Source organism: Anabrus simplex, chromosome 5, assembly GCF_040414725.1.
Source record: "Anabrus simplex isolate iqAnaSimp1 chromosome 5, ASM4041472v1, whole genome shotgun sequence".
In the NCBI taxonomy this organism is placed as follows: domain Eukaryota; kingdom Metazoa; phylum Arthropoda; class Insecta; order Orthoptera; family Tettigoniidae; genus Anabrus; species Anabrus simplex.
In genome coordinates, this window is record NC_090269.1 from 184,316,124 (window position 1) to 184,341,845 (window position 25,722).

At 41.2% G+C, this 25,722-nt stretch overlaps 1 protein-coding gene and 1 pseudogene across 1 annotated transcript in view; one reads left to right on the plus strand and one right to left on the minus strand.

Moving 5' to 3' along the window:
• The window catches only part of chb (chromosome bows), an 890,037-nt gene that overhangs the window by 541,202 nt on the left and 323,113 nt on the right, over positions 1 to 25,722 (minus strand). The window lies entirely within an intron of this gene.
• Positions 4,914 to 8,119, plus strand: LOC137500941 (craniofacial development protein 2 pseudogene; annotated as a pseudogene).

The following is a 25,722-nucleotide window of genomic DNA, read 5'->3' on the forward strand; positions in this document are numbered from 1 at the left end:
TCTGCCGCCTAGTTTTAATGTTTCAGTGCCCCCGCAGCCGCGCGGCGCCGTGCCGCGACTGGGCTAGAGGAAGGGCCCCCTCGACCCCAGCGAGGACGACATGTGCACGGCGAGCCGGAGCTCTCCTCCCGGCCAAGGCTGATGTGCGGCGCACGACCTGCTACTTGCCCGCAGCCTGTATATGTTCACCGCGGGCGCGGCGTGCTTCAACACCACTGCTCCCCTCATAGTGCGGGCGAGCGGTATCTCAGGGTACTTGTGCGGTCCGAGCGGCCGCCTTTGGACGCAAGCTGCAACGGCCGGTCTGGCCATCCAACTTAATCAACATCAACTACATGGACAGTTACTATCAGCAATTACTATACCTGAGAATTCAACAACTCTATCTGCTGGACTTAGAAACTTTTTCCTCAACTTTAACACTAAAGTTTTCCTTCTCAATTCAACCTTCTACAAACATTACGACAGTACTTCCGCTGTTACTACAAGATTTTGTGAAACTGAATCAAACCAAATTAAGAAAATCATATAAATGCTTCTGCAATCAATCTTCATATCCACATCATAACTTGGACCTTGTTTCAAATAGATTTCATGCGTCACCCCTGGAGGAACTTTTTGGGGGGAGGGGGAGGTCTGTACCGGGCGGTACACCTCCACGCCGCTAATTTAAAATGTGCGCCAGTTGAAACTCCTCTGCTGGAGGAAGTCTGAACTTTATTGACGGTATTAATTTTCAAGTTTCTCAGAAGATGTCACTACCTGGAAATTTTGGAGTTTTGAACTGTGTCATTTTCGACGTATTTTTGTTTTGCTTGTAGTAAGAAGTGTGAACTTTCTCTTCTAGAGGACACTACTGAAGATCAACAATAGTACACCCTAGTGCGGAGTGAAAGAACTATTTTTTTTTTTTGGAGAAATTTTTATTTCAAAAGTTTGTTTCTGGTTAAATTTCTTTCTGTTATTGTTTAAGTTGGCTGTATACCCCTCTCTTTCCCCTTGTTTTGTATTTAGCCAATCCCGAATTTCTTTTATTAATTTCTGACCAATCGGATGTATCTTCCCCCAACTTGAATATGTTGCTGTATCCTACCCAATAAAGTGATTGTGGGCGGGTGTCTTCTTCCCTAAAACGCCTCGAACCTTCCGCGAGAGTATATAAACTGCTGATTTTAGGGTCTCCGGGCCACTTCTGTTCCATCTTTCAGTGTGTAAAGTACATAGCAGGGGGCGGGAAGCGCCTCTTTCGTCGGCGGCAGTCAACAACAGGTAATGGCCACTTAATAACTTCTTTCTTTGCTAGCTTAGCAGTTTAACTCTCGGGGCGGGTCCGAAGTTTTTCCATAATGTAACCTTCCTTGAAATGTATCTATTCTATCTTTAAACTGCATATCGGGATAGAGAGTGCTTAACCCTCTCGAGCTCCCAATCATATTGTTTTGAGGTGAACTTATTTTTCTCAACCTATTCTTCGTTAATGTAAAGTAAATTGTTCTTTTCTAAAGTCACCTCTGTAGTATGGGATTAGCCCTTGCATTAGTGGCCTAGAGCCAGATTAGGTTTTAGAGGAAATGCATTAGGAGTGCAGATCGCCTCCTCTCAAATTGTTATTTTAGAGGTCATATAATTATCCTTTTTCTCACTTAATAGACCTCAGTAGGATGGGTATTTTACCCCTGTGTACATGTCCTTAGAGGACAGCTTGAAGGTAGAATTCGGAGTGGCCTATGGTAGGCTTGGATTTTAAGGGCAAGTAACCCTTTCTTGAAAATTTTGTTTTCTGCGCGCCTCAAGGAGGCCTTACTGTGTATTTTGGAGCAAGGGCTCCTAGGCATGAATGGGGTTTTCTGCCCCTCTGTTGAAACTTGTGTTTGGGGTAAAACTGAGCTGATTGCTCAAGGATTTTGATCGCGGGGCTCGAAGCCCAAATCCTGTAAATATTGTAATTGTACTTTTGTTGCCTTGCTACTCTGTACCTGCCATGTTTGTTATTTCGTTATTTTGAAAAGAAAATATAACCTTGTTAAATTTTAAATTAATTTTACTTTCGTAGCTTGAGACCTGTTCACCACCCCGCACCTTCTTTCACGCATAACTACCACAAAAACACGGTAACACATTAAATTAACCTTTCATCATTCTAGTCACCTCAGTATCTTGGGATAAACCTCTGTATCATCGGGCCGCGAACCCAATTAGGGTTTTATACTTGGTTTTCTAGGAGCGCAAGTGTACGCCTCCATACGTTTTGTGTTTCGACCAGTAATTTAACATGTTCTTTTCTACGAAGCCCCAGTAGTTTGGGTAATAGATACCCCTGTGCACAAAAATTGTAGGTTGGGCCTAGAGAGGCCAGAAATTGTATGATTTTTGTGTAATGTTGCCTTGAGTAGGCTGTAAGAAATCAGGAGCCAGTCTCCTTTGTTGAATTCGGAGAGCTTGTAAACTCTTTCTGGTTTTTGTGTAGTACTAGTGGTGCCTTTGGAAGGCCGTAAATTTGTAACGGTCGGAGCAAAATGCTCTGGAACCTTGTGTCGAAGTAAACACTACATTGGCGACATTGTAAATTTGTAACTTCCCTATTCTCGGGTATTCTATTTTCATATCAAAATTGTCATTGTACCTGAGACACTGTTAAGTTTGATTTTCTGAAAAGAAATATAACCTTTGTTTCAAAGTTCTAAATTAATTCTTGATATCGTAGTTAGACCCATTCAAGCCCACACCTTCTTTCACGTCTCTCTGTGATCCACGAAACCCCGATAATAATAATAATAATAATAATAATAATAATAATAATAATAATAATAATAATAATAATAATTGTACCGGGTGGTACACCTCTACGCCGCACGTTTAAATCTTCCGCCTTAAAGTACTCCTCTACAGAACAAACAGTGAACTTGGAACTAGACCAACTTAAAGTTTTCCTCAGAAAGATGTCACTACCGCAAATTTTGTGATTACAAAGTTGTCAGTACTGTGTGGATTTCAACTTGTTTTGTTTTCCATTGATCAAGTAGTGTGGACATTCTCACATAGATGTTTCTACTAAAAAAAACTATGATCATGCACTCTGGTGCGAAGTGAAGGAACTTTATTTGAAGAAATTTGGTATTCATAAGGTTTTCCTTCACTAAATTTTGTTCATTCAGTTTTGGGTTGGCAATATGTCTTTTCCTTCCGCCAGTTTCGAAGTTAACCAATCAATAATTTCTGTAATTATTTTCGAGCCAATCCCGTATTTCTTCTCAGATTTTGTGTGTACCTTCTGATGTTAACCAATAAAACTCCGTGGGTGTGTCTTGATCATTCATGAAAGGTCTCGAACCTTCCCCGAGGGTTTTTAAACTGCTGATTTTCTCGTCTCTCGGCCACTTGAGCAACATCTAACCTAGTGTATGGACGTGTAGCAGGAGGCGGGAAGCGCCTCTTTCATCCGGGAGCAGGTCTTCAATAAGGTAATGGCCATTTAACATCTTTATTTCTTGCTAGCTCAGCAGTTTAACCCGCGGGAAAGGTCCCAAAACCTTTTACAATGTAACCTCATTTCCTAAATATGTAATTTTCCGCAGGCTTATGTAAAAACTTACTTAAATTTGTAACTGTAATTCGGGGATAGAGAGAGATTTACCCTCTAGAGCTCCCATTCATTTTGGTTTGAGGTGACTACGTTTCGGTAACTGATTTTCTTCTTTTCCTTAATGTTTTAAATTTGTTCCTTATACGAGTCACTGTTTGGGAATAGCCCCTGTTTCATCGGCCTAGTGCCTCTTAGATTTTAAGAATGTATGTGCAGGAGTGCAAATACACGTCTCCATTCCTTTTGTTTTTTCGGGCCAGTTTCTTAACCTGTTCTTTTCTGCTACGGCCCAGTAGGTTGGGTACTAGATACCCCGTGTCATTGTTGTAAGTTGTGCCTTGATGGCAATTAATTGTAAAGTATGACATTGCCTTAAATAGGCTTGAAAAACTGAGAGCGCGTCTGCTCTTTTCTGGTGTTGTAACAATGCCTCTGGGAGGCTTGAGGTTAAAAGTTGGAAGCAAGTGCTACATGTGGTAGGGGTTTTCTGCCCCTTTGAACAAACCGTGCTTTTGTAAAACTACGAGCGTTTAGCCCGAGAGTGTTAAAGGCTGGAATCTTGGATCTTTCTAGTCTTGTTTCCAAAGTATTATTTCACAAAGTGAAATGGTGTTACGGTTTTGTCGTTGATTGATTGTTAAAATTCAAAAATATAACCTTTATTTGGAATTTTAAATTAACTTTGATTCTGTAGTTAGACCCATTCATCCCGGCACCTTCCTTCACCTTTGCTGTTCCACAGAAATCCCGGAACAAGTGGTAGCAGAGCGTGGTTGAATGGGTCCCAATTTAGCCCCTTTTTACGACTAATCATAACCTTCGATTTGTACTCTAACAATTTTCTCAGTCGCTGGAATTGTCTTTTTCAAATTTCTAAATTCGTCAATCTTTTGCCATCATGTCCGGCCCTCGCGAAGTCCTCCATCCCGGCTATTTGCGCAAGGAGGAATTGATCTATGAATTAACTATTAGAAATGTTCAATCTGGAGGCACGGTTGCAGCCGATACCTCCAAGCTTAAGGATTCCCTTGATTTGCCAGTTAGTATCCCACTTAGCCTCTCACACCTCAATTCTCCAAATCCTACCTACGCGTGGTGCCCCTGTTAAGCTGAGCAACCCAGTGGAAGGTTGGGTTTACAACCCCAGCGGGAAACTGGGTCAGTGAGCCAACAGGAGTGGAGGACAGTGGAAGGCAACGGGAAACCACCACTGTAATTTTCCCAAGAAAACCCCATGGCTTTGCTCAATTCAAAATATTCCGGAGTTTCAAGTTCCCCAGTCGGATCTCCGGGGGGAACTACGTTGAGAGAAGCCTCAAGAAATGTGCGATGCTGCAAGGAACAGTACTGTTTAGGAACTTGGAATGTATGATCCATGTATCAAGGAAAGCTGGATATAGTCAAACGAGAAATGAAGAGACTGGGCATCGATATACTGGGAATAAGCGAAGTGAGATGGATTGGTATTGGTGAATTTGCTACAGATGAGTACATGGTATACTATTCTGGACATGAAAACCAAAAGAAAAATGGAGTTGCCCTCATAGTTAGCAACAGGGTGCGTAACACTATAATGGGGTGCAATTTTAAAACTGACAGAATGATGTCTGTAAGTTTTCAAGGCCAACCTTTTAACATCACAGTCATACAAATTTACGCACCAACCACTGAAGCTGAAGACGAAGATATTGACCAGTTTTATGAAGACTTACGAGAATTGCTACAGTTAACACCAAAGAAGGATGTCGTCTTCATTATTGGCGACTGGAATGCCAAAGTAGGAAATCAAACTGTAGATGGAGTAACGGGAAAATTTGGCCTTGGCACAACAAATGAATCTGGACAGAGACTCCTAGAATTCTGTCAAGACAACCCACTGGTCATTACCAACACAATGTTTCAATTGCCCAAACGACGCCTATACACCTGAACCTCGCCAGATGGTAAATGTCGGAATCAGATCGACTACATACTCTGTAGTCAAAGGTGGAGGAGCGCTGTACAGTCATCCAAAACAAGGCCTGGGGCTGATTGTGGATCAGATCACGAGCTCTTAATTTCCAAATTCCGGCTCAAATTAAAGAGGATTGACAGAGCTAAACCATCAAGCAGATATGACCTAAATAGCATACCTCTTGAATATACAGTAGAGGTTAGAAACAGATTTAATGGATTAGATTTAAGAGATAAAGTTCCAGAAGAGCTATGGTCAGAAGTACGTTGTGTTGTTAAGGAGACAGCGGAAAAGCATATTCCCAAGAAAAAGAAAAAGAAGAAGGCCACATGAAGCACTACAAATAGCAGAAGAAAGAAGGAATGCAAAAATCAAAGGGGAAAGTTCGAAAATGTCTAAATTAAATGCAGAGTTTCAGAAACTAGCTAGAAGAGATAAGAATGCCTTTTTGAATGAACAGTGCAAGGAAGTTGAGGAAAATAACAGACTGGGTAAGACAAGAGATCTTTACATAAGAATTGGAGATATCAGAGGGAAATTCCAGGCTAAGATTGGAATGATAAAAGATAAAAATGGAAAAGATCTTACTGAAGCAGAGGAGATTAAATAAAGGTGGAGGGAATATGTAGGCAATTTGTATAGGAAAGATTGGAATACTCCTGATGATGAAGTTACTCTGTTGTCAGAGCCAGAACCAGATATCTTAGAAAGTGAGGTCAAGTGGGCCCTAGAGAGTATTGCAAACAATAAGGCAAGTGGTTACGATGGAATCCCAGCAGAACTGTTCAAAATCCTAGGAGAGGATGCTGTGAAAGTGCTACATTCATTATGTCAGCAAATATGGAAAACCCAGCAGTGGCCAAAAGATTGGAAAAACTCAGTGTTCATCCCAATTCCAAAGAAGGGCAGCGCTAAAGAATGTTCAAACTACCGAACAATCGCACTTATATCGCATGCTAGTAAGGTTATGCTCAAGATCCTGCAAAATAGGCTTCGGCAGTATGTAGATCGAGAACTACCTGAAGAACAAGCCGGTTTTCGCAAAGGCAGAGGAACCAGAGATCAAATTGCTAATATTAGCTGGATTACGGAGAAAGCAAGAGAATTCCAGAAAGACCTATACTTATGCTTTATTGACTATGCTCAAGCCTTTGACTGTGTCGACCACAAATTGTGGCAAGTACTCAAGACTATGGGAGTACCAGATCATCTTATTAGCCTTATGAGAAATCTCTACTCTGATCAGGAAGCTACGGTGAGAACCCTATATGGAACAACTGAATGGGTCAAGATTGAGAAAGGTGTACGTCAAGGCTGCATATTGTCACCTTACTTATTCAACTTATATGCAGAGTATGTGATGAGGAATGCCAAATTAGATGAAACAGAAACTGGAGCTAAAATTGGTGGGATACATATAAATAACCTTAGATATGCTGATGACACCACCCTGTTGGCAGAAAGTGAAGAACAACTTAAGTATCTACTAATGAAGGTGAAAGAAGAAAGTGCAAAAGCTGGACTAAGGTTGAATGTCAAGAAAACAAAGATCATGGCAACTAAACCTATCACCTCCTGGCATATAAATGGTGAGACAATGGAGGTTGTTCCTAGTTTCATCTACTTGGGCTCCAAAATAACTGCTGATGGCGATTGCAGCCATGAAATGAAGAGACGCTTGCTCCTTGGGAGGAAGGCAATGGCCAACCTTGATAACGTTTTCAAGAGTAGAGACGTAACTTTAAGAACGAAGATTCGTATAGTGAAGGCTATGGTCTTCCCAGTAGCAATGTACGGAAGCGAAACCTGGACAGTAAGAAAGGCTGAGCGCCGAAGAATAGATGCATTTGAACTATGGTGTTGGAGAAAACTCCTTAGAGTTCCGTGGACTGCGAAGAGATCTAATAAGTCCATATTACAGGAAATCAACCAGGCTGTTCACTGGAAGGTCAAATACTCAAGCAAAAACTAAAGTACTTCGGTCATATCATGAGAAAACATGATTCACTGGAAAAGACCTTAATGCTGGGGAAGACTGATGGTAACAGGAGAAGAGGGCGACAACGGATGAGGTGGATTGATGACATCACGGAAGCCACGGCTCTCAATTTAGAAAGACTTCGGAAAATTGTATACGACAGGAAGAAATGGCGCACTTTGGTCTATGGGGTCACGGAGAGTCGAAAGCGACTAAACGACTAACAACAACAATCCCAACCTTGGGAGAGAAGGACATTGATGAGGCTCTCTCCACGATCACAGACAACACTACTGAGCTAGCATCTGTAGTTAGTTTTTTTTAAGTAAGTGACCCATCTCCTAATCAATTTAAAAGAGTACAGGCTAGATTATACCATTTTTACAATAGAGTTAGCGATCTATTGTCTCTAAAATTAAAGTAAGATCACGCTAAGAAGGCGAGTAATTTGATTCACCATCTATCAAAAATGTCCAATAAAGTTGGCCAATTTTTAACTGGGGCAGTTGCCCCCAAAACTGACCAGCCCACGGTGGTAACTACCGTAAGTGAGGAGGATTCCTCCAAGGGGGAAGAAAGTAGGAAATCCGTAGGAGTCCAATAGACATCTGCCCCATTAGAAACAGAGTCCGGTCGTCGTACATCCATTCCTCCATTCTTTTAGAATAACGCTTACTTACCAGATATTGTAATAGGAGTTGACTCATGGCTGAGAAATGATATAATGGATGCAGAAATTTTCTCACGGAACTGGAGGGTGTATCGTAGAGATAGGATAGGAAAGGTATTAGGGGGAGTATTCATTCTCGTGAAAGAAGAATTTGTAAGCTACGAAAAAGTTAAAGATGACAAGCACAAATTCTAGGGGTAAGGCTCATTCCTAAAGATAATAGGCAACTAGATGTCTTTAGAGTGTACAGACCAGGAAAGGGTAGCGCAGATGCTGATTCAGAATTATTTGATAAGATAATCAGCTATGTGGGAAACGATAAGGAAAGGAACGTGATCGTAGCGGGTGATCTCAATTTACCAAATGTCAATTGGGAAGGTAATACGAACGACAGGAAGCATGACCAACAAATGGCAAATAAGTTAACATGGGAAGGGCACCTGATTCAGAAAGTGATGGAACCAACTAGAGAGAAGAATATTTTGGATGTGGTGCTGGTACAACCAGATGAGCTCTATAGAGAAACCGAAGTAATAGATGGTATTAGTGATCACGAAGCTGTTTTTGTGGTAATTAAAAATAAATGTGAAAGAAAAGAAGAGATTAAAATTAGGACTGTTAGGCAGTACCATATGGCTGATAAAGCAGGCATGAGAGAGTTTTTAATAAGCAACTATGATCGGTGGAAAACGGTAAATAAAAATGTAAACAGACTCTGGGATGGGTTTAAAGCAATTGTTGAGGAATGTGAAAATAGGTTTGTACCTTTAAAGGTGGTAAGGAATGGAAAAGATCCACTATATTATAACAGGGAAGTAAAGAGACTAAGACGGAGGTGCAGGTTGGAAAGAAATAGAAATGGCTGTGGAAGTAAGGAGAAATTGAAGGAACTTACTACGAAATTGAATCTAGCAAAGAAGTCAGCTAAGGATAACATGATGGCAAGCATAATTGGTGGCCACCCTAATTTTAGTGAAAAATGGAAGAGTATGTATAGGTACTTTAAGGCAGAAACAGGTTCCAAGAAGGACATTCCAGAAATAATTAATGAACAAGGGGAGTGTGTATGCGAGGATCTTCAAAAGGCAGATTGACCTGTCTAAAGCATTTGATAGGGTACATCATGGGAAACTACTAGCCAAAATGAGTGCAATTGGATTTGACAAAAGAGTGACTGAATGGGTCGCTCTGTTTCTAGAAAATAGAACTCAGAGAATTAGAGTAGGTGAAGCTTTATCTGTCTCTGTAAAAATTAAGAGGGGAATTCCTCAAGGCAGTATTATTGGACCTTTATGTTTTCTTATATATATATCAATGATATGTGTGAAGAAGTGGAATCAGAGATAAGGCTTTTCGCAGATGATGTTATTCTGTACAGATTAATAAATAAGTTAGAAGATTGTGAGCAACTGCAAAATGACCTCGATAATGTTGTGAGATGGACAGTAGGCAATGGTATGATGATAAATGGGGATAAAAGTCAGGTTGTGAGTTTCACAAATAGAAACAATCCCCTCAGTTTTAATTACTGCGTTGATGGGGTGAAAGTTCCCTTTGGGGATCATTGTAAATACCTAGGTATAAATATAAGGAAAGATCTTCATTGGGGTAATCACATAAATATGATTGTAAATAAAGGGTACAGATCTCTGCACATGGTTATGAGAGTATTTAGGGGTTGTAGTAAGGATGTAAAGGAGAGAGCATATTTGTCTCTGGTGAGACCTTAACTTGAGTATGGTTCCAGTGTACGGGACCCTTACCAGAATTACTTGATTCAGGAACTGGAAAAAAAATCCAAAGAAAAGCAGCTCGATTTGTTCTGGGCGATTTTCGACAAAAGAGTAGCGTTACAAAAATGTTGCAAAGTTTGGGCTGGGAAGACTTGGTAGAAAGAAGACGAGCTGCTCGACTAAGTGGTATGTTCCGAGCTGTCAGCGGAGAGATGGCGTGGGAGGACATCAGTAGACGAATAAGTTTGGATGGTGTCTTTAAAAGTAGGAAAGATCACAATATGAAGATAAAGTTGGAATTCAAGAGGACAAATTGGGGCAAATATTCGTTTATAGGAAGGGGAGTTAGGGATTGGAATAACTTACCAAGGGAGATGTTCAATAAATTTCCAATTTCTTTGCAATCATTTAAGAAAAAGCTAGGAAAACAACAGATAGGGAATCTGCCACCTGGGCGACTGCCCTAAATGCAGATCAGTAGTGACTGATTGATTGAATGCTGCCTCCGAAGTTTCTTCACCCCCTACGCCGTTACCTGTTATGTCACCCGGCTTTAGTAGTTTGCCTCATCCGTTGGCTATGTTGCTTAGGGGAATTTCTAAATTTTCGATCAACTCTACTACTTAATGTCATTTCATTTTTAAGATTTTTAGTTGTGTTTCAGGATCACGCTCTTGTGTTTTCGCTTTCTCCTTCTCAAATTCTTCAGATTATTTAGCCTTACTCCATTGGTGTTCTCTCAGACAAAATAGTCAGAGCCATAGCTGAACAATCCTCTATAGATGACTTCCACGCCCATCTGCTAGCTAATTTCATTCCGGCTCGAGCTAGGTCTTCTCTAATTCAAAAGTATTATTACCGAATACAGCGACTGGATGAAAATCTTGCCGACTTCATCCAAGACATTAAGTTCTACACTAGGGTATTTGCTCTTCATTTCCCTGAAGATCAAATTGTGCAGGCTATTGTGGAAGGGATTTCACCACCCTACAGGTCATACTTTTGTTTTGCGTCACGTCCGCAAACTTTCGTTGAATTAGAAGCCTTGGCCGTCTCAGCCGAAGGAGTGCGGTATGCCGACACTTCACGTGTCGCTAAGGAGCCCACTCCGTCTTCAAGTAATTTTCGGCCTCCCCCTCGCCGAACTTCCACAACCCGTAAATGTTATGCTTGTGGGTCAGCAGATCATCTCCGGAACAACTGCCCTTTGATTAAATCCAATGGGACAAAGAGCGCAGCAGGGCCATCCCAAGGCTGTTTTAAATGCGGCTCGTTTTCTCATATTGCGAAGAACTGCCCAAACGCTAATAGCACCCCCTCCTGTTCGACTTCTGTTGCAACCTCCACCAACGTAAATAATCAGAAGTGACTAGTGGCATCGGCTGAGTCGGCGTGCTAAACTTCTTCAGGCTCAGCCCCTGTTAAACCCGACGAAAGCTCAGGGAAAAGTCAGGGCTCTTCTCATTTATCAATCGAAGGTCCCAAAGAATGCCTCGGGATTGCGGCGAGACCCCCGCACTAGTTGCTTTTCTCAAAATTGAACTGAATGATGAACCCGTCACCGCTCTATTAGATTCAGGCAGTGTTTGTTCCATTATTTCGGCTGAATGGTACTCTAAATTAAAGTCTGTCTGTAAATTTTCTGATTATTGTTCGTCTTCGGTTCGATGCGTTTCGGCCAACACATCTCCGTTAGAAATTTTAGGTTTCATCTTTGTCAAAATTAGGATTGCTAAATTCACTTAGAAAGTTACGGGAACCGGGAAGTGTTCCAAGAAGAGCGATACGCACCTTGGTATTTCATCCATTTAAACATGTAAGTTTTCAATGGATTTTGTTAATTATTTTTTTCAGTAGTTTATCAAAACCTGTTCTTTGTTTATACATTCATTACTCTAAATCAAAAAACTTGTAAGTAAACGAGTCATAAACTTCATGAAAATTCTAAAAAAAATTGACATTTTAGGTACAATTTCTGAGAGTGTTTTCAAGAATTAGGACTTCAGATTTTTACATGTTATTCTACCACTATTAGTTGACTCAGGTAAGTAAATTCAAATTCCTAACTGAAACATATTTCAGTGAAGAAAATTAACTTGCACCAAAAAAAATCTACCAAAATTCTAAAAATAAAAAATTAATATCTTAGAATTTGAAAAGACAGCCAACATGACAGGCTTGAGAATCTCTGCGGAGAAAAAAAAATTTTGACGAATATAAGAAGTGCCCCGAAGTTTTTAGTAACGGATATTGGTCAAATAGAAAAGGTAAAGAAATTCAAATATTTGGGTGAGACAATTCAAGAAAATGGTTTAGAAAAATCTGCTATAGGGGAGAGGATACAAAAGATGGAAAGAGCGTACGGAATAACTAAGAATACGTACAACAAAAAGTGCTTATCAAGAAAACTTGAAATAAAGCACTACAACACAGTAGTGAAACCAGAATGCCTTTATGCCAGCGAATGTCTAGCACTGAACTACAAGCTTGATAAATTAGAAATATTAGAAAGAAGAATTATAAGGAAAATATTAGGTCCTCTAAGAACTGCAGAGTTTTGGAAATTAAGAAGTAACAATGAAATTTACCAGAACGTAGAAAACATATCAGAAACAATAAGAAAAAGGATGTATGGTCCAAATTTCAGCTTTCTATGTCTAACAGTTCCTGAAAAAATGTACCTATGTTTACAAAAATGTAGTATTGAGAAGAAGTGATGAAAACATAAAACTTAGTTTTACAACCTGAAGAACTGTCATCATTATCTGCTTCAGCTGATGCATCTACCTTCCTTATTCTTCTTTTTGCAATCCTAGCTTCCTTTGATGAGGCCTCAGCAGCTCTTTCAGCATATTTGATCGATTCGACACAAAGCTGTTGTGGTGTTATGACCTGGTTTTATGCCCATTGCCTTCAAAACTATAATTCTCCCCATTGTACCCTCATGGAATGTGACAACAGCATCACATACACCAATAACTGTTGCACTATACTCTATGAAAACAGTTTTTGGTAGGCGTTCTCACACACAATTATTACAACTTTCATTTACATTTTGAGTCTGCACATGAAGATATTTTTTCAACAGTTTCTCTTTACACACACACACTACCCAAAATACAGTAGGCCACTATATAAACCAACAGCAATATACGGAAAGAAATTACGTATAGTTCTTACGTGGAAATCCTTTCTTTATAAGACAGACAAATATAAACAACGAAATGAGATACACGTGCGGTTGTATGCTACACAGTCACGGTGCTCCTGTGATGACGTCACGAGCAGGACGACTGAAAACTAACATCTACTGCGCAACCAATCTGGGCCACCCGTGAGGAAGAAGGAAGCCATAGGAGTGTTGACAACATTGATACATTAAAAAAAGCAATCTACAAAAACTTACGGTTTGCCAACTTTAAAAATTGAAATTCCCTTCAGAATTAATTGTCCTTAATCCCGCAGAGAGGGCACATAGGCCGATAATAGAGACATCTATTGGTTAAAGCTCCAAGTATCTTGAGTTACGTGAGTTCGAGATTCCTAGCATAGATGGCCTTCTAGAAGGCGCTCATTTCAACAGGATGTACAATTATTATTCATGTAGCTATCAGCTCGCATTCAGGAGATATTGGGTCGAACCCCACTGTCGACAGCTCTAGTTTCCCCTTTTTCACACTAGAAAAACGCTGGGGTTGCACCGTAAGGCCACGGCCGTTTTCTTCGCACTCCTAGCCCATTCCTATTCCATCGTCGCTATAAGACGTGTCGGTATTACGTAAAGCAAATTGAAAAGACTGGTAAAGCAGCGCAATAGCGCACCAGTACCAGTGTAAAAACACCCTTCCCTGCCCCATGGCTTGTTCTTTAAAACCGATGGTATCTACCTTAGCTGTTCAAAGCTTTGAGAGAGTAGATAAGTTTTATCTCGCAATAATTTAGAAGATTGGATTCAATATTGCTACAGTATTCTTAGTAGAAGAGAATGATTACAATTCAGCGCCTATCACTAAGAGCAGTCTGAACCAAAATATTCACTAGTTGTGGAAGATTTATTTTCATGAGCCTGTTCAAAAGTCTCTAGCGAAACGATGAAGGAAATTTCAGAAGATTATTTAGACATAACCCATCGCAGTTCGATTTTATGGGAAGTATATGGTGAGGGATAATACATCACCGAAAGTTACGAGTGGTGCGCAAGCTCCAGTTGTTGCGGATGAAATACTAGCAATACAGGTCAATTACATGGCCTCTAAAATACTAACTTGAGAGGAGGCGTTCTTGCACTCCTAATACACTTTATATAAAACCTACTTGGCACTAGGCCGTTACTGCAAGGGCTAATCCCATACTAAAGAGGTGACTTATAGGAGACAATTTACATTATGTTAAGGAAGAAACGGTTGTGAAAATAAGTTCACCTCAATGCAATATGAGTGGGAGTTCGAGAGGGTTAAGCACACTCTATCCCAATATGTAGTTTAAAAAGATAGAATTGATACCAAGTGTCTTTACATTTTAGAGGAAAGTTACATGGTAAAAAGGCTTCGGACCTGCCCCGAGAGTTAAACTGCTGAGCTAGCAAGAAAAGAAGTTATTAAACGGCCATTACCTGGTGGTTGAACTGCTGCCCGAAGAAAGAGCCGCTTCCCGCCCCCTGCTACGTACTTTACACACTGATAGATGTTACTGAAGTGGCGCGGAGACCCGAAAATCAGCAGTTTATATACCCTCGTGGAAAGTTCGAGGCGTTTCAGGAATGAGAACACCCTCCCACAAGAATTTTATTGGCTAACAACGAAAACCCCTACACTAGATGAAGAAGAAACACATTATTGGTGGAAAATTGATTACAGAAATTTCTTATTGGTCAAATTCAAAACTGGCGGAAGGAAAGGGTTAATATTGCCAACTTAAACAATAACTGAAAGAAATTTAACAAAGAACAAACTTATGAATTAAAAATTTCTCCAAAAACACAGTTCTTTCACTTCGCACTAGGGTGCATAATTGTAGTCCTTCAGTAGTGCCATCTGGAAGAGAATGTCCACACTTCTTACTACAGGCAAAACAAAAATACATCGAAAACGACCCAGTTCAGAAACTTCAAAATTTACAAGTAGGGACATCTTCTGAGAAACTTGAGGATTAACACAGTAGATAAAGTTCAGACTTCCTCCAGTAGAGGAGTTTCAACTGGCGCAAAGTTTGAATTAACGGCGTGGAGGTGTACCACCCGGTACAGTAATAATAGCCTATATATGGTTCATTCATTACATCCCTGACCCGGTCTAAGACCGGAAAACAGGTTGTAGGTTTTCCAGGACTATCTATGCATGGTTTCGAATATGAACTTACTTCTGTTGCTGTTATATGTGTTAAGCTTTAAACTCGATACCTGCGGAAGTGAGTCAGTGTATTGTATGTCAACATACGGTAGTTTCATCACGGAATTTCTGCTGTAAAGATTTAATATGACAAAGATTTCATATCTATAAATATTTATGTTTACAGATTTGAAAACGCGTAACCTTCCTCAAACTAGAGGAACTTGGAAATGTTAAGAAATTTCAAGCGTTGGTCAGTGTGCCGTCACGTTACATTTACGCCTTATTCGTAATAGAAATAATGAAACGTTACTATGCTGTACTCTTTTTCAATCTTATAACAGCAGTAATCTTTATGTCCGGTCTGCAATTAGTTCTGAGAAACTGTAATGTTTGCTGATATTATGAGATTCCTACTGATTTGCGCGCTCTGGGCTCGGCTGCTTTGCTCCTACTGTGACGTCCATTTCGTTAACCAATAGCAGCTCGGCTCGCGTTGGGCCCAACCTTTAGTAGTGTTTAAGAACCTTGCTTCTTCCTGAAGCTATTAACCAGTTAGGAATTTTGTGTATATTTCTCTAGCCAATTAAAAATGGGGTTGTGTAAAGGCATACTGCCTATCTTAAGAGAGTTCTGGAATCTTTCTCTCTGAGATGCTATAAAAGCTGGGCGCTGCAGGGCCGTATTGTCATCTTCATCGCTACGGTCTAGTATGTGTGCAGCGTAATAAGGAGGCAGGGGCTTCCTGCCGTCGTTCGGAAGGCTCAACTACTCAAGGTAATGGCAGAAATTTCTTAACATGTGATAGCTCCAGGCAGATAACTTGAGGGGGAATGTTTCAAACTTCTTTGCTTAGTGTAAAGTTCTAAAAGTCATAGTTTAAATGTAAATTTTCAGGAAGTCTGAGGACTCTGTTCAAATCCCTGCTGGGAAACATGTAAATTAAGGGAACAAAGAGGGTACCCTCTGTTGATTCTCATTCCACTTGGCATGTGGTGACTAAAATTTTCTAGACTTCAATTCTTCACTCACCTTTAATATTTTTCGCTTAGTCACCCCTCTGCAGTATAGGCTTAGCCTCTGAAACTTCAGGCCGTAAGCCCATTTAGGATTTTACGTGTGTGTGTTTTTTTGTTGTTTTTTTTAAAAGGGAGTGCTAGTGTTTCGCCTCCTAGCCTTTTGTTCATGGCCGATCGTCTTAAACCTTTTAATTTTACATTAAGGCCATTTAGTATGGGCACTCATTGCCCCGGTTTAAAGTGTAATTATTGATAAACGAGTGTGTAACAGACTGCTGAGCAGAAGTGACTGCAAACACAATTTTTGAAAGTTGTAAGACATACTTTTGTAAGAAGCTTGTGCTTCTAGGAGGCTGGACTACAGTAACCTTTCGGAGCTAAGTCTCCTACAATGTGAGTGGAGCAAATATGCTTTTGTAAAATGGTGTACCTGCAGAGCTACCAATGCTCATCCCTTACATATTATCTTGTTGATAATTCTATCCAGTTCTTGTACCTGATTTTTGGACTTCTAGCCCACTGTTATCAGAGCTGACAAGGTAATTGTTATTCCATTTAACTGTTATTTGTTGTTGCTTCTTCAGATTATACATCAAATTTTAAATCAAAAAGAAGGAAAGAAATAAAATTTCAAAATTTAGTATTTAACTTATGGTCTAGTACTTTCCCTGTCCATCCATTCACCCCGGCACCTTCTTACCCCTCTGCGTTCCACGAAATCCCCGGAACAACAACAACAACAACAACAACAACAACAATAATAATAATAATAATAATAATAATAATAATAATAATAATTGTTACACACTTATTCACGCGGATCAGAGAGGGGAAAGAAGAGTGAGAGGTGAATTTCTGGACAAGGACTAACCAGAATTTACGCACAGCTAACAAAATCACATTTGAACTTTATTTCTCTTCTTTCACTATTTTGAGCAAAAGTAACAGTAATGTTGCAGTTGGGAAGGTACCTTCAGTTATACACAAAAGAGCTGAGCCGCTCTAGAAATTTACATAGATTAATGCGGAAAATTTACACATGAGGAGCTCGAAGGCTCAAAATATTTACAATAGTATAATGCATTAAATGCAACTCGCTTTGCGTAGCACAGTCAAAATGTTTTACCCGCAGGTCGTAAGGTCTAGCAAGAGTGAGGTAATACCCTCTGAAATTGATACAGTCAAAGGAGAGCGAAGCCTTATCTTCCATAATATTTACAATGCGCAGGGTTTATAACCACAAGAGATCATTTTATATCTTAATACAATTTTCCCCTTGAGGGCTAGGAATTTACACCTTTGACCGCTACAAGGCCGAAAATACGCACTGAAACTGAGGCGGAAATCCAAGCGCTCCAATTTAATTTTAAAAGCAAGGTCCTGCTCCAATCCCATACTACCGAGTGACTAAGTATTAGAAGGTGTAAGGCCGAAAAACCGAAAGAAAATTTAGATGGTTGGAAGCTTAGTCACTCTACACAAATTTAGGGGAATGGTTAACGCGGATAAACACTCGTGCTTCCTTACATTTCAACTATTTCCCCCTGGGGGAGACGAAAATGCTAAAGTTACGTTTGTTCTTAAAAGAGAAAGCCCTATATTTACTTTGGAAACGGAGTCGGCAACTTAGCAGTTATATAATAAGGGGCACGTAGAAATCTTCCCTAGTTTCACCCCGCAGTAGTTTACGTAATAAAACATACCACCGCCATACCTTGCTTATTATGTCATGATGCCTAAAACCTCACATTTCCCGAAGTCGATTTCGTCCCTGCTTAGTTCGTAGTAAACACACTAAAACTGTCGCAAGATCAGACTATCCTCAAAGCTCGCTTCTTATGCAGAAGGTTCGGCAGAACCATTTAGACGTTTTATTGAAAATATAATTTGATTGGGTCAAACGAAATTCATATCGGATATTCTGATAGGTGAATTAGCCCGATATCACGCCTCTAGAGGGACGGATGAGATAAACTGCAGTTTAGGTAACTTCAGAGAATTAAAAGAAACAATGGAAGATTAACAGCATGAGTAATATCTAAATAGAAACATTCTTCCTGACAAGTAATGACATCTGAACTCTAGATTAGAGTAACATTTTGATGTCAGAGACATCTAGTCTTCAAATGGAAAAGCTACTATGATTTCATCAAGTGTACCGATTTTCCTAGAGATGGATACACAATCGTAGAATACACAGTTTAAAATTCACCAGGAGGCCTTACTCATGCCACTGACCTCCCCATGCGAGCGTAAACGGTTTTGAAAATTTTTACATCGAAAACTTGTAAATTACTAAAGTGACAGTGAAGGACTACTAGTCATGATTTGTATTACATGTCAATAACATCACCAATTCATAATCACTGACAAGTTCATGGAACGAGGAAGCGGATATATGCGCATGATTTAAAATGTTCTGACAGAATCAGAGGACGTTCTCGTGGAACGAAACAAGTCTTTCTTTGTTTAATAGCGTGCTTTTACAGGTATGTTATGGTTTACATTGTGTTAAAATTTGTGTTTTCTACAGACTGAAAAGCTTTCAAGTTAAATTAGATCTTCCACACCTGTTACATATATCCAAGGCGTCACTGAAGCGATGTACTACGGAAACGAAGAGTTATTTTCCCGCTTTTTCTCCTCATCTAATCAGATGATGAAGTCTGCCAAGCTCATAAGCCTACACTAAATAACCGACCTTAGGGACTAAATCTACAAACCTCCGTAACCGGTACTGGTTGCATAAGGAATTGCATTAACATTGCTGCTCCCACCTCAGTCAGACGTACTCGGTTCTGCCAGAAGGACGTGTGTTCGATTTTCCGTAAGACGAAAAGTTTACAAAATATGCTTTTTTACTCAGACTAGACCAAAAATGAATACCACGTTAATTCCCGGGGGCAAACGTGGCCGGGTATATTTAACAATTTGTTTTCCTTCTGTCGCCTGGACGACAGCCCTAAATGCAGATCAGTGGTGATTGATTACAGACAAAACTTACGACGACGATGGGATAGGACAGGGGAAGGACTTGGAAGGAAGCGGAAATAGGCTTAAGTAAGGTAAAACCCCAGCATTCCCTTTGTTTGAAAATGGAAAACAATGGAAACAGTCTTCAAGTCTATCGACAGTGGGGTTCGAACCCACTATCTCCCGAATGCAAGCAGACTGCTACGTGATTCAAACCGCGTAGCCAGTCGCTCGGTGTGGTAAGCAATACAGCTACCCTCTCTGTCCCACTAAAAGGCGAGGTTACAATAGGGGAAACCTTCCACTCCTCCCGGGCACTTCTTCCAGTCCAGATTATTTCGAACAACAGGAAAAGGTACTCTTTCACGAAATATTACTAGTGTTTGCATCTGGAACACTGTGCTAAAAATGTGTTGTACTTTCCGGCTTCCCTGTAAATGTTCGTGACGTCATGTGGCATAGGCAGATTCAATGAACGTACTTACTAAAGTTCTTCGATTCTGTGAAACAGGAATATAAAATTAGATATTTTAATCAGAATGCTCTATTAAGAGAAACATATCAGGAGGCAAAGGGAATGACTGAGGTCAAGAAACTATGGTATAATAAAACAGAAGATACGAAAAAACACAGAAAAATATAGAGAAAGTGTCCTCTAGCTATTTCACATCAGTGCCAAATGATTGTCATTAAGAATAACAACACATTAAAATACTACATAAATAGAATCGTTTCTCTCAATTCTAGCAAACAGTGAGGAGAAAATCAACGTAAATTACGTCTGTATAATGAATAGGACTATAAGTTCATTCCACGAAACCACGAATACTCGCCTCATAGGCGAGACAAAGAAGTCGCCGAAATCATCACAACCAAGGGTACAACATAGTCTACTATTCATTCGGTTCATATCCGTGATATCACAAGCCTCTACACTCATGAGCAACTAAATTAGAGATAGCTGCCGTAGCGGAGAAATGGTTCTGTGCTCGGCCCGGCGAAACGCGGCGAAAGTAATGGGAGGGCATGGCATGTAAGAACGAGGATGCCAGACCTCGGTACGGCGTATATGAGGAACAACTGACTACAGAATGGGTAAGAAACGAAACCACAGCGCATTTGATCGGCCAGATTGTCGACGCCAGGCGTATGGGCCACTACATTTATGAAGTCGTGCCTATCCAAAGACCACCGTATCACGAGTGTAGCGTGATTAATTAGATTCGGGCAAAACCGCCGCCAGGGATAACTATCGTGGTGTGTGGCGCGTTGATGACAGGGGTCGCTGTTGGCTAGCTCGGATCCTAAGAACGGAGAGACAAGACTACAATGCAACAGATCACTTGTCAATCCCTATCAAATTTTCGCCTCAATCTGCTCAAACCGACCCCTCACCTATTCTGACTCCAGACCCGCCCCCGGCCACCCCTCCACCACCCCCCAAGCTCACTACTGCAGCCACCCAGACCAGAAGAAGACGCCGCCGGAAGCCTACTCCGAAGCCATCTTCTAGCTCCAAACCAGCCAGCCAGCCTGCCAAACCTGTCTCCCCTTTGAAACAGGCCCCGTGTCCCACCACCTCCCTGGTCCTGCAATGTTACAATTGCCTCAACCTCCATCACACGGCCGCTTCGTGCACTAATTCCATCAGGTGCAATCGATGTGGTGGCCCCCACCACCACAAAGAATGTACGATACCTAAAGACCAGGCGAGGTGCGCAAATTGCCAGGGGAATCATGCTGCCTCTTTTCCTGGCTGCCCCTTTATTAAAAGGGCAGTCAGAGACCACTATCGGCGCGCCAAGCATCTTAACCTTCCTCCCCCTTCCAAAACTTTCTTTCCTTCTTCTTCTCCACCGCTATTGCCCACCCCCCCAGTTCAAGACCCCGCCATGCTCTCCAGCCTACTGCTAAATCTTTTAAATTTAACCCAACTGTCAACCATGATCCCAGCCATGCCTAATCGACAGCTACTCATCAAGTAAACTGAGTACATACCTCCCCGCCAAGCTACTATTCCCTGTCATGCCCTCCTGACAGCTACTGGCCCCCCGACCTCTTTCATGTGACATCGCCTACCATTGTTCTCCTCCTCCCCGGATCAATTGCCTTCTTCTCTAAATCACGTAATTGAAACCAAAACTAACAAATCACCTTCCTTTAAAAACCTTACTCCCCTAGCACTAGTCTCACTTGAATTTTTAATAGCTCAGTGATGAGGGGTTTTCTGCTCTGACATGGCGGACTTGCTCCGCCATCGACAGATTGATTTCGCCCCGCCAGCGATACGCCGTGCTTCTGAACCAACGTCATCGTTACCGATGAGTAGAGTGGCCGAAGTGTGCCACGGGACTCCCAGCTACAAGACAACAACAAAAAAAAAAAATCACTTGTCAATTCAATGCTGGGCGATATGTGAGCAGCCTTACCATCCAGAACCATCTCCTTGCCATGGGTTTACATAAGCAAGCGACCCGCGAGGGCACTGCTGTTAAAACGCGTCACAGGGTACGATTGACATGGGCAAAGGAACACCACCACTGGAGGCTCGAAGCATGGAAGAAGGCCAGCTGGGCAGACGAGTCGAGGTATCAATTTATACACGCCGAATGCGTCGTTAAACCACAGGAGGGAATGGAAAGGTACAGGTATGTAGGTATAGTCCATGTCACACCACATCACCGCCGTCATCAACGCGAAAAGGGATGCTACACGCTACTAGCCAGGTATGTCATGAGTAATACACTCTGGTTAGTTCCGTGTTTGTCAATTAAGGGAGCATTTTAGGTTCCTTATACTTCTTTACGGTAATAAGGGCAAAACTGGTGTACAAACCCAGAAGAAGGCGTGTGCTGCGAAAATGTTGTAACTGATTGGGCATGCAGGAAGTAGCCTTCAAGATTTCAGTCAGGATATTTTCCTTTAAAAAGGCAAATATCATGTTGGCAGACCTACGAGTACTGACGCAGTCTTAAGGAGTGGAATTATTTGAAAACAGCCGAACGATAACGAAAGAATTAGCATAAGCACTGAATATATTGCAGAAGCTTGCGATATTACCGTTATAAACCGAACGATTCCGTTGGTTGTGGTGATCTCAGGAACTTCTCTGGCTGTATAGTGGATGTGCATCTCCAACAGGCAATGAACTTATTTCCCCATCCAATGTACTGTAGTTCAGTATATATAACCATGAGGTTTTACAACTAGCATCTTTTGTACATCCTTTCAGTTCCGAAAAAGCTTAAGTGACTTGGATTATTCACTTGGTAAGCTGTTACAGTATTACCAGCTATCTCCTAACACTACCACAAAATCACCATGATGCCACAAGGCAACGTGAATTATAAATGCTTTATGGGATCACTGAGTGGGAAACGGATAAAAGAGCAATGTCCACCACAACAGTTTCTGTCGCTTTCAAATTGTCAGAGCCAACGATAAGATTAAGGCAGGTCAATTAAAGTAACACTTTTTTTTTGTTCCCCTAGCCAATACCAAAATACATGTCTTAAGTTTTTAGCCCATCGGCTGGTTCGATCCTCAAATAGCGCCACCAAAGTTTATGCTGTTATAGAGAAACCGTAAAACCCGATAGCAGGGCCGAAAAGAGGCGTATAAAGCTTAATGAGGAGTGAGGTAGTTTGCCACTGCTTTCCTTGTTGGGCCACAAAGTGCAATTGAAGACCTCTGTGCACGAAGGGGATAACTCGCATTTTTACACATTTCAGGAAGCAAAAAAACTAAAAATCTAGTCAAGGTATTTTATTCTGGCGTTTATACAGGTCGATTAAGGGTCAAAAGGTTGGTTTGCAGACACAAAATTAATACACTGATTTTCAAGTAATTAGCCAATTTTAAAACGTACTTGCACCATTTTTTGCACCGAAGTAACTTACGTAAAAATAACTATATAACCTATTTCGGTCTACTTTAAGCTGTCACTGTTAATGCCTATTAGAAATACACATTTATAAATAAATCTTTTGAAAATGAGCACAGTTTCTTACACGGCATATTATTATTTAATGTAAATATAATATATAAGAAGCAATAATAAAACATTCTCAATCACTGTCAAGTTGAACAAGTCATTCTCTAAAAATCATCACGTTGGGAACAAAACCGATCCCGATTTCAGAGATTCATAGTACCACATGTTACTCTTACAAACGTAGTGCAATGCAAGTTGCACTGTATGCTTGAGTTTGGCATTCTTAACAGCCGTTAACTGCCGTTGGGAAACATGATCGTTATGAAGGGGTGTACGTGGTCTGCAATCAGTGTACGATACTTGTCGGCCGTCATAGTGCCTTGCATGAGTTCCACTGGACCCATGGATGCCCATGTGAATGTTCCGAAGAGCATTATTACTCTTAATGCAGGCTCGGTAGCGAGTCTTACTTGGTGTCCAGGCTTTAACAAATTAAACACTTCATAGTATATTCCACTCTGATGGTCACAGCACTACAAGGCATCTGATGTGCTTGAATAGCGGAAATACGACATCTAGATACACTGAATTTTAAATTTATATTACTCTAATATCCTTTAGGAACACTGGCTTTAGATGACCGACATAGTTTCGAAAATTATGTTCAACACTGAATGACCCTCAACTTCAATGGTGATGTTTTCTAAACTAGTGTTTTATATTCTTCAGGCAAATGAATTCGTTCTGTTTTCCTAATGCTGTTCTCAATGCGACCTAAACATCGGTCGCATGGCACGAAGCTATGGCCTAGTTCTGGAAATCGGTGTACAACGTTCTCAAATCTCCCCATTCTTTTTGCAAGCAAAACTAAACTGTACCAAAGCTTAGTTTTTTTAATTTTATTTTGTGCAGAGCAGTTGTCTAAGAACATATACTCTCTATACATGGGTCAAGTACACCACCAAAATAATGTTTTATAAAAGAAATCCCTTCATTTGATCCTTTCTTTGCTGTTATAAAAGCATATATATATTATAAAAAGCAGTTTTAGGTTTTCCTGAATCAATACAAAAATTACACAACCAAGTCTGACAAGAATAAAATGGATCAGTAGATAGCAATTTAGCAATGGCATATTTTGCTAGTAGTAAAAGAAAATAGATTGTCTGTATATTTGTTTCAGCTTGTGCTTTATACTGACAGTAAAGAAAAACAAATCTGATTTACGTATACACTGATCAGCCAGAACTTTATGACCACCTACGTGATAGCCGGTATGTCCGCCTGTGACACAGTTAACAGCGACGACGCGTCTTGGCACGGAAGCAATGGGGTCTTGATAGGTCGCTGGAGGGAGTTGGCATCACATCTGCACACACAAGTCACCTAATTCCCATAAATTCCAGGGAGGGGGGCAATGAGCTCTGACGCCACGTTCAATCACATCCCAGATGTCTTCGATCCAGTTAAGATCTGGCGAGTTGAGGGAGCCAGCATATCAATTACAACTCGCCACTGTGTTCCTCGAACCAATCCATCACACTCCTGACCTTGTGACATGGCGCATTATCTTGTTGAAAAATGCCACTGCCGTTGGGAAACATGATCGTTATGAAGGGGTGTACGTGGTCTGCAATCAGTGTACGATACTTGTCGGCCGTCATAGTGCCTTGCATGAGTTCCACTGGACCCATGGATGCCCATGTGAATGTTCCGAAGAGCATTATTGAGCCGCCGCCAGCTTGTCTCCGTCCTGCAGTACATGTTCAAGGAGCTGTTCCTCTGCAAGACGATGGGTTCGCACCCTCCCATCGGCATGATAAAGGTATCGGGATTCATCAGACCATGCAACGCTCTGTCATTACGCCAACGTCCAGTGACGATGGTCACGTGCTCATTTCAGTCGTAGTTGCCGATGTCATGGTGTTAAACATTGACACATACATGGGTCGTCGGCTGCGGAGGTTCATCCTTAGGAGTGTTCGATGCACTGTGTGTTCACACACATACTTGTACTCTGCCCAGCATTAAAGTCTGATGTTAGTTCCGCCACAGCTCGCCGCCTGTCCTGTTTTACCAGTCTGCCCATCCTACGACGTCCGACATCAGTAATGAGGGTTGGCCGCCCAACCCTTCGACGTTTGGACGTGGTTTCACCTTGGTTTCGCCACTTGTTGAAGACACTCACCACAGCACTCCTCGAACACCCGACAAGTCGTGCAATTTCCGAAATGCTCACGCCGAGCCTCCGGGCCATCACAATCTGCGCTCGGTCAAACTCAGATAGATCGCGTGCCTCCCCCATTGTATACATGGACAGCACGCTCACTGATACTGCATGCACCGTGCGTAAGTCTGACTAGCAGTCATTCCTCGTCAGGTGACATTGTTATAGCCTAGACGGGTTTATATCAATAGTAGGTAGGTGGTCATAATGTTCTGGCTGATCAGTGTATGTGCCATTTTTTCAGCTTTTAATTCGTCCTCTGCGTCTTGTCCCGGTAATCCGATTTTCTAGCATATCACATGTCCTGTATGTATGTCTGGTAAT